Source organism: Furipterus horrens, unplaced genomic scaffold, assembly GCF_987537825.1.
Source record: "Furipterus horrens unplaced genomic scaffold, mFurHor1.1.pri manual_scaffold_12, whole genome shotgun sequence".
In the NCBI taxonomy this organism is placed as follows: Eukaryota; Metazoa; Chordata; class Mammalia; order Chiroptera; family Furipteridae; genus Furipterus; species Furipterus horrens.
This window is the reverse complement of record NW_028327182.1, coordinates 96,927,443-96,935,978: the sequence shown is the minus strand read 5'-3', so window position 1 is coordinate 96,935,978 and position 8,536 is coordinate 96,927,443.

Genomic DNA, 8,536 nt, shown 5'->3' with positions numbered 1-8,536 from the left:
CAGGGTGGAGCCTGAGCCCGCAGGGCTGTGGGAAGGGAAGAGGGGAGACCTCTCGGCCTTGGGAGGAACCGAGCCTGTCGGCCCGTGCCTGGGACTTCCAGCCCCCGGAGCTGGGAGAGTCCACTGTTGGCTGGGGCTTCCTGTCACCGCAGCCAGAGCCGACCAAGACCAGGGTTGTCCGCATGTTTGGGTGACCCTTCCCATCCTTGGGGACACCCTCGCTGCTGGGACTCCATCCCGGCAGCAGCCCCTCCTGCACCCGCTCCTGGCACCTGGACGATGTCCCCTCTCACGTCTGTGTCCGTTCTGCGTTGCCGCGTCGAGAACTGACGCGGGGCCTCAGGGCGCATGCACAGGGCAGCCCCCCGCTTAGTTCCGCGTCACTTTCTGGAGAATGGCAACCAGTGACAGTTCAAGACGGGACAGCACAGGGCGTCCCTGTCCCAGTCTAAGCGCATGGGCACACTCACATACACGGTGCAGAGAAAAAGCCGGGGCCTGAGGAGGAAAGCACCCCACCCCGTGTTAACGGCATGCGCCTCCGGGAACGGGAAGGGGGCCTGGGGGGGCGGGCGGTGAGGAAGTCTCCCCGTGTCCACCCGTACGTTTCCGCTCTGTCTGCTGACGCGGCTCGGCTTTGAGGCGGCGCACACCCCAGCAGCCGTGGGCGCGGCTCCCAGCCCCCCCTCCCTGTTCTCTCGCTGGCCACCGACCTTCACGGCCGTCTGGCTCGGTCACGTCCTTGGCCAGCCGGGCTCTAGGTCACATCGCACCGGCCACATTGCCGGGGCTGCCCAGAGGCAGGAGCTGTTCCCGTTGGGTGTTTACTGGGCCACGAGCCCTGGGTGCAGCGGGGAGGGGAGCCGGGGTGGGACGGGCATGGCTGGAGCACCTGCCGCAGGGCCCCGCCTGCCGAAGTTCAAAGGAGACACATTCCTTTCCTGCGGGGCTGAGCCAGCCTCAGGCCCAAGGCGGACGCCCTTCCGAGAGTCCCCCTCAGCTCCGTGTGTCGGGGCTGGCTCCTCCGTGCCGGGGTCGGGGAGCACGAGGAGCACAGGGGGGCTTTCACTCCTGTGCATGCAGCCGGTCCCCAGAGCTCAGAGAGGCCCCGGGGAGCGGAACCCGCCCCTGAGTCAGAAGCTGGGTTTCGGTTCTGTGTCTCACCTGGAAGGGTCACCTTGGACGTGGCGTTTTGCTGCCCTTCTGTTGCGTAGGAAAGAGGAGCCGTCACGGCCCCAGAGGGCTGGGGGGCTGAACGCGTTTGCGCCTTGGAAGTAACTGACAGCGGGTGCCCCGGGAGTGCTGTTCCGACTGCGCTCGTCTCTGTCCCTTGTCCCACCACGGGAGCATCGCTGACCCCGCGGCCCTAGGTGGCAACACCTGGACAGGCAGGGCACACCCAGGGGGGCAGGAGCGGTGGGTCCCGCAGCTGGCTTCCTTTCCCCACGCGCCTGGAGGCCTTCCAGTCTCGGGGACCCACCCCATTTAGAGAACGCGCTGGGGGAGTGTCTCCATTCCGTCCGCAGTGGAAGAGTTTGGAAAACACTACAGTCTTTTTTGCTCCATAAGAGGCACTTTTGCCCCCAAAAGTGGGGGGAAATGTCTGTGCGTCTTATGGAGTGAACATTGCGTCACAGACCGTGATGGGGATTACCTGACCTGGGGTTCCCAGAAAACTGGAAGAGCACCTGGACCTTGAAGTCTCTCCTCATTTGTTAATGACAGTGGTGATGGTTCTTAATACCGCTGTTGACTGCTGTTCGTTCTACAGGGTTGAAATATGATTTTGTTATATTTTATTAAGTATTTTAGTACACCATTGGGTTCAGAATTTTTTTTTCGTGTTTTCCTCCTCTAAACCTGGGCGCGTCTTATGGTCAGGTGCGTCTTATAGTGCGAAACATACGGTGTTTTATTTTTGGAAGTGGCAGTAAGAGACACAGGACACAACTCACCCGTTTAACCGTCTTGTGACGTGCAGTGTAGGGCACTGAGCACAGCCCTCGTGTGGCAACCCTCCCTGCCACCCGCTCCCCTGAGCTTGTCATCCTTCCAAGGTGACATGCTATGCCCAGTCCACGCTTCCGCCCCTCCCCCGCCCCTCCGCCAGCCCCCGGGACCACGGTTCTCCTTTCCGTCCCTGAGCACGTCATACGTGGGGAACCCCCGGCATTCGCACTTTTGTGACTGGCTTATTTCACGCAGCGAAATCCCAGGTGGCCCTCGTAGCACAGGCAGAAGTCCCCTCTCTTTCCAGGCTGGACGATAATCCAGGCACTTGGGAGAAGCGCAACCTCAGCAGCGATTCTCCAGTTCAGCAGCATCTCCGGTGACCGACCGCCCTCTCTTCTCTCCCCTTGCAGCCCCGTCCATCCGGAGGGGCGAGTGTCGGGGACGGCAGAGGCGCAGGCGAGGAGGGGTGCTCTGATTTCTGCCCCACGCTGCCTGGGCGGCTGACCGTGCCTCGGTTTCTGTACCGGACCTGAGTGCGGACGGGGTTTCTCCCTGGGAGGTAGACGCACGTGGGGATGGCGGCGTTGGCAGTCACCACCGACTTCTCTCCCCTCCGGCAGCCTCTCCGCACTCTGCCACGCGGCGTGGGGCAGGGCCTGCTGGGGAAGCCGCGGGCCCCGCACCAGGAGCGGCCTCTCTCAGGTGCGCCCAGAATGGCCACCCACTGCTGGAGCTGTCTGAGCGGGAGGCCCGTGAGCATTTACCCCAGGGAGTCTCTGCATCTCAGGGACACCAGGGGGTCCCCCAGGGCTGGCGAGGCCTGGCCGGGACGCGGGCCCTTACTCACTTCCGTCAGCAGCCCGGGACGTCCACGGTCCCTGTCAGGCCTCAGCCGTGAGCTTGTGTTTGACGAAAGGCGTCTGGGAGTTGGGACAGGGGGAGAGAACAAACCCGGCCCCGCAGTCAGATGTTTGACAGAAACACCAGGTGCAGAAACTAACTGCAGAGAGTGAGATGCATTCGGAGTCACAAGGCAAACGGTGAAAGGGGGCGACTGAGGTCACCGACCAGGTGAGCTCCCCACCCGGCATGGGCTCTGGCCTCTCCCCTCTGCCTTGGGGCAGCCTGCTGCCGAGCGCTTGGCCCTCCTTTCCCAGAACCTCAGAATGCAGCACATTTGGGGCTCCCTGAGCTCCTGGATTTATGGGGACCTGCGCCTCTCTCGCTGAGACGAGCCACCCTCAGCTGCCCTGAGCGACGTGCCTGCCGGGTGGATTTTCAGTGTTGGCCGTGCTGACAACAAAGGCAGTCAGCAGGATGATTCAGTCCCCGTCCCTTTTGGGCGGGGAGCAGAGGCGAGGCTAGACCCTAAAGAAGAAAAACCAGTTTCGCGTGGGTTACTCTCTGTTCCCAACAGCGATCCCCGCAGGACTTCCTGTCTTGACCTGCTCCGCCCACCAACCTTCCAGAAAGGACAGCACCGCACACGTGGGGAGCCCGGAGCTGTCCGTCACCTGGGTCTGGGAAGGCCTGGGCGGTGGCCAGGGGAGGCGGGAAGCCCCTGGACGGGGCGGGAGGCCGCGGCTGACCCCGGGGCCCGGCCGTGTGCAGCCTCAGACCCGTCACGGGCTACTCGCCATCCTCGGCTTCCCGTCCAGTAAAAGAATGAGGAATTTTATGTTGGTTTTTCTTTAAAATAATTTTAAATTTTATTTAACAGTTATCATCCAGTAAAATTAACTTTTTGGTGTACAGTCCTATAAGGCAAATACATGTATAGATTTGTACAACCTCACTACCATCAAGACATAGAACAGCTCCATCACACCCCAACCCCCCCAAAAAACACCAACTCTCACCACACCTAAAAATTCAGCAATGATACAAAACCATGCAGCTCAAACTCAAATTGTTCTATTTGTCCTCACATTTCTTTATAACTTTTGAAAATTCCCACGTCCATGCAGAGGCCACGCACGGCAGGGTTTGTGCCCCAGTCTCTAATCTCTCGCGCTCTGGACGAGTGTTTTCCCAGCTTGTTTGGTCTGGGATGACTTTGCTCGTCGGACGAGCCTTGTGGTTTGTTTCGGTTCAAGGGCCAGTTTCCAAGTGGGCAGCCCATCAGCGCCACTGGGGAGCCTTGACACCAGGGCCGTGAGTTGGAATGGCCAAGACCTCCGGAGGCCCTGGGATCTGTCTTCCTGACACATTCCCAGAACGACCCCAGCGCGCCCAGCGCCACGTGCTCCCGGCTCTCCCACGTCTCAGGTACACACGGCTTCTGCGGTTCCCACCAGCATGGAAACGTGAAGGCAGAGCTTGCCCCTGAGTCCCACAGCTCACGCTGCCCCGGCGGCTTCGGGGCCGGCGAGGCCGTCTGTGCGGGGCGCCGAGGCCAGGCGGGAGGCGGGGGGTCTCGGCCCCGGTGCCCACCTCCACCTGCGGGCTTCGACATCCACTTCCCTGAACAGCGTTCAGCGCCGAAGCCAGTTTTATTTCTAACAGAATCATGAGTGACATGTTCAGAATGGTGTCAGAACAGCCGTGTTTTCAGGAAGAAGGGGGGTTCGCTCCCTGCCCCCCACTACCCTCCCCTCCCCCGCAGCTTCCTTGCCATTCGTCAAGCCCGCGGAAGGCCCCCCGGGTCCTCACAAGCAGCTGCCGCCCTAGCTCAGTGCATCCTGGAAAGCCAAGCTGGACTCGCCGACAAGAGACCAGCCTCGGTCCCCGCCCGGCCTGACCGGGTGACAGGACCAGTGCCATAGGTGAAAAGCCTCTTCCCCACTCAAAGGAACTGGCCTCGGGCAAGTTGCTCCCTGTGCCCCAGTTTCCTCGGCTATAAAACGGTGATGATGACCGTACCCCGCCTCTCAGAGGGCCGTGAGAATTGCAGGTTCTTTCAGCGTCGGAGCGGGGCTTGGGCCCAGCAGGGGTAGGTGCCTGGCCTCCTCATCCTCCCGGCGGTGGGACCGTGCCTGACCCGACTTTGGACCCATCACGCTCTCAGTGTTGTGCCCGCCGAGTCAGGGCCCACCACCCCCACTCGTGTTCTGGCCCAGGCTCTGAGCGCCCCTGTTTCAGGGTTAAAGGCTCTGCCCTCACAGGTCACAGACGGGAGCTGGCGTGACCTCAGGAAGGTGCTGATCCCATTCCTGGCTTCCGATAACTTGGATTTAAATGCGGTTACATCCCGGATACAAATCCTGCCGTAGATTTGTGTGTGGGGGGGAAATGGAATTTCCCACCATTAATCTGTGGTTAAACAGTTGAGCCTAGCATAGAAAAAGTTATTTTTACACATTAAATTTTAGAGTAACACACGATGCTACGCCCAGGCAAGAATCAACCAGGACACAAATGTACGCAATAAGCACAGGTGGGATTTTTATTCACGACCCTCTCGTCCAGCGCCCTCCCTTTCCCAGAGGTAAACACTGTTGTTTAGCAACTCTCCTTGCAGGGCTTGCGCTTTTTGTCTCTGCCTTTACGTTTTCTTTTTCCTGTCCTCACACACGTGCTCAGGAGCCACCTTATGCAGTGAACGGCTCCGTCAGCTGACATATGTCGTGGAGAGTTTTCTTGGCAGTGGGTCACGCATGCATGTATGTTGGATAGACTCCCTCACTCACCCAGGGGCTTTGCCTGGCCTTTCCCATGGGGGGCCCAAGGCAGGGCCGGGCTCTCGGGGGAGGCTGCTTGGCTCTGGGAGGGTTTTGTCCAGGCATTTTCCCCAGATTAAGGCGAGCTGAGTCTGCTGTGTCTTTCCCCAGGCCGCCCTCCTGTTCTCCTTTAGTCCTCAGGGTTTGTGCTTCCAGAACAAGCCAGACAGGCTGCTTGGACCCCACTTCCCTGCGGCACCCTGCTCCTACCCGTGGCCTCGCCACCCCCAGCTAAGCCAAGCCTATGCTCTCGGCCCGCCCACCCTGCGTGGGCACTGCCTGTAGTGGGCATCGGCCCAGAGGGTCATGTCCAAAGGAGGTTTCTTGGGCTAATGTTGAGACATGAAACCTTTTGCTCTAAGGCAGGGTTTTGCATCTTCAGTCAGCACTTCTGACACTTTGGACTTGTAGCATGACCTTGAAGAGAGTCTGGTTGATGGACACCAGGATGTCTGGTCATGTTCGGTGACCAGGTAATGGGTGTCAGGTGGTCATGTTCGGTGACCAGGTAATGGGCGTCAGGTGGTCAGGTTTGGTGACCTGGATAATGGATGTCAGTTGGTCTGGTTCGCTGACCGGGTAATGGATGTCAGGTGGTCCGGGAATGCGAGCCCTGCAGGGGTAGTCGGAGGGTTATCTGCAGGTCTGGTGTGTGTCGCACAGCGAACTGATGTATTATCTGGGCATGAACACAGGACTGCAGAATTGAAAACTTGAAGTCCCCAGGCCAGTCACAGTAAGAACAGAATCACTTCCTCGTCCTGAACCTCCATGGTGCTGATAATTGCAGCAGCTGGGTTTCGTGTGTCCGTGTTGCAGACTCCCTATCTTCCCCTTCCTCCTCCCCCTTTCATCAGGACTTTTCTTTCAGGAAATAGCGCAGATCAAACAAAACACTTTGAAGTCTCTCATTGCCGAGAGGGCAGCGCCTTTCCTGGGTCCGTCCCTTCCCCGGGACGGGGCATGTGGGTTAGAGACACACATGCCATCATCGATGGGTCTGATAACGAGCTCAGTGTCTGTGCTAACCCTTCAGCTGAAGCATTAGGAAACAACCAGGCTCGGTCCTGAGGATTGGTCAGGTCACGTAAACAGTCGTCTCTCGGTGACGCAGGTGGCCCCCAGAGTCAGGCCTTGGGTGTTTCGTAAGAGGCCTCTGTCTCTCTGGAAACAAAAGAGACACAGTGGTTAATGACTGGAGCAGACTATAGTCCCGTTCCTGAGTTCTGCAGCCAGGCAGGCAAAGAAAGTTCTAGATGCCCGGCTCATAGCGCCCTCTGGAGCAGGGACGGCAGCCGGGGCGCTGCGGTGGGTCCCCTGGTGTGCCCTCGGAGTGCCTCCGTTTTCCCTGCAGCGGGGCCTGGAGATCGTCCATGGATGAGTCACGCTGCGGCTTCTCTGAAGTTTCCAACAAGCCGTCCCACGTTAGCTTGTACAGCTTTGGAAAAAGGCCGTTTAGTTCTCTGCGACTGCAGGTCCCAGGACGGAGTGAAACGGGAAACGTCGCTTTGGAGGGTCATCGTCAGACCCTGGGGGGAAATTAGGAGAATCCAGGACCCGGTCCAGGTCAGGCAGGAGCAAAACCCCCAGGAGACAATGAAGAGCCCTAGAATCTACCACGCACACAGGTGCACTCATCTCACTGAAGCGTAACTTTCCTCTCTAAGAGAACTCTCACGTTTCACAAAAAATAGCCCAAGGAAGCCTGATTTGCAGAGGAAGTCTAGTTTCAATAAATGGGCATGGGACTCACACAGGAGCAGCGAGAACAGTGAGAACCCAGCCAGGCTCTCTCACGTCCACTTTGTTCGAATTGTTCGCAAGGAATCTCCGGACTAAACTTTCCAAAGGCCTCCCGAGGCCAGAAAAACCAAGGCCAGGACTCGCCGCAGACCTGGCCGGCAACAGTCACTCCGTGTGGTTTTGGCTGAGTTCCTCTTTTTCTGAGGGGCCGCTTTGCATCGGGTTGTCAGGGTCCGGCAACTCTTCGGTAAACGCTCAGCATCTTGTACACAGCTCTCCGCTCCTCCGGGAGCGCCACCTTCCCACGAGGGTCTGCTCTTGAAACACCTCAGGCCTCCACCAGAAAGGCTCTCAGGGGCATCCGGGTAGCAGGAGCTCTTAGCCTGAAGGCCGTGGGGAAATGTACTATAGAATTAGAGGAAAGCCAGAGATAGTGAGTAGTCCTCTGTGCTTTGTACCTGGCTGCCATCCTGGGGACCTTAAGAGGGCAAAGAGCCCGTGTCAATGATAAATGGCCCTGAAGGCTGCCACAGCCAGACAAAAAGACAAAGAGGCCTTCGTTCTGCAGAAGCCCCAGGAAGTGCGTTTAAATCGGTGCCGCGCTGATGAAATCCACAGCTCACCTTGTGGGGGGCCGGGGGGGACCACAGGTTTGTAGAATTCATGTCTGTGTCAATAGGTTCTAAGTTGTCCATAAATGTGAGTGTAAATTTTGGCAGTTAAACTGGGGTCTCACCCCAGGGAGCACTGGGGACACAGGGACGGGCCAGCGGCTTGGGTGGTCGGCACATCAGTGGACTGGAAGTCGCTCCTGCAGGGGAACATTTATTTTGAGTTTTGGCCAGAGCAGGAAGTATCACCATTTTAGCAGCCCGTGGCCAAGACAGGATCTTCCAGGGGGCAGAAAATGCTCTTTACGCCAAAGGGAAGACCTCGGAGGTTTCAGAAGGGCGGGTGGAGGTGACTTCTCTCGATTCGCGTTCATTCTTTACCTCATCGAGCACCTTTCTGTTCTGGCTGCAGAAACTCGCTGATCACAGGAACCTTAGGGCGCACAGCAGGGGAGACGGCTGCCCCGCAGTCTCCCCACCGTGAACGTGAGAAGCCGCGTTCTGGGCTGGCACAGAGCGGCCAGTGACGCCCGCAAAGCCCTTCCTGCGGGAACCCCGCTGTGCCTGCCC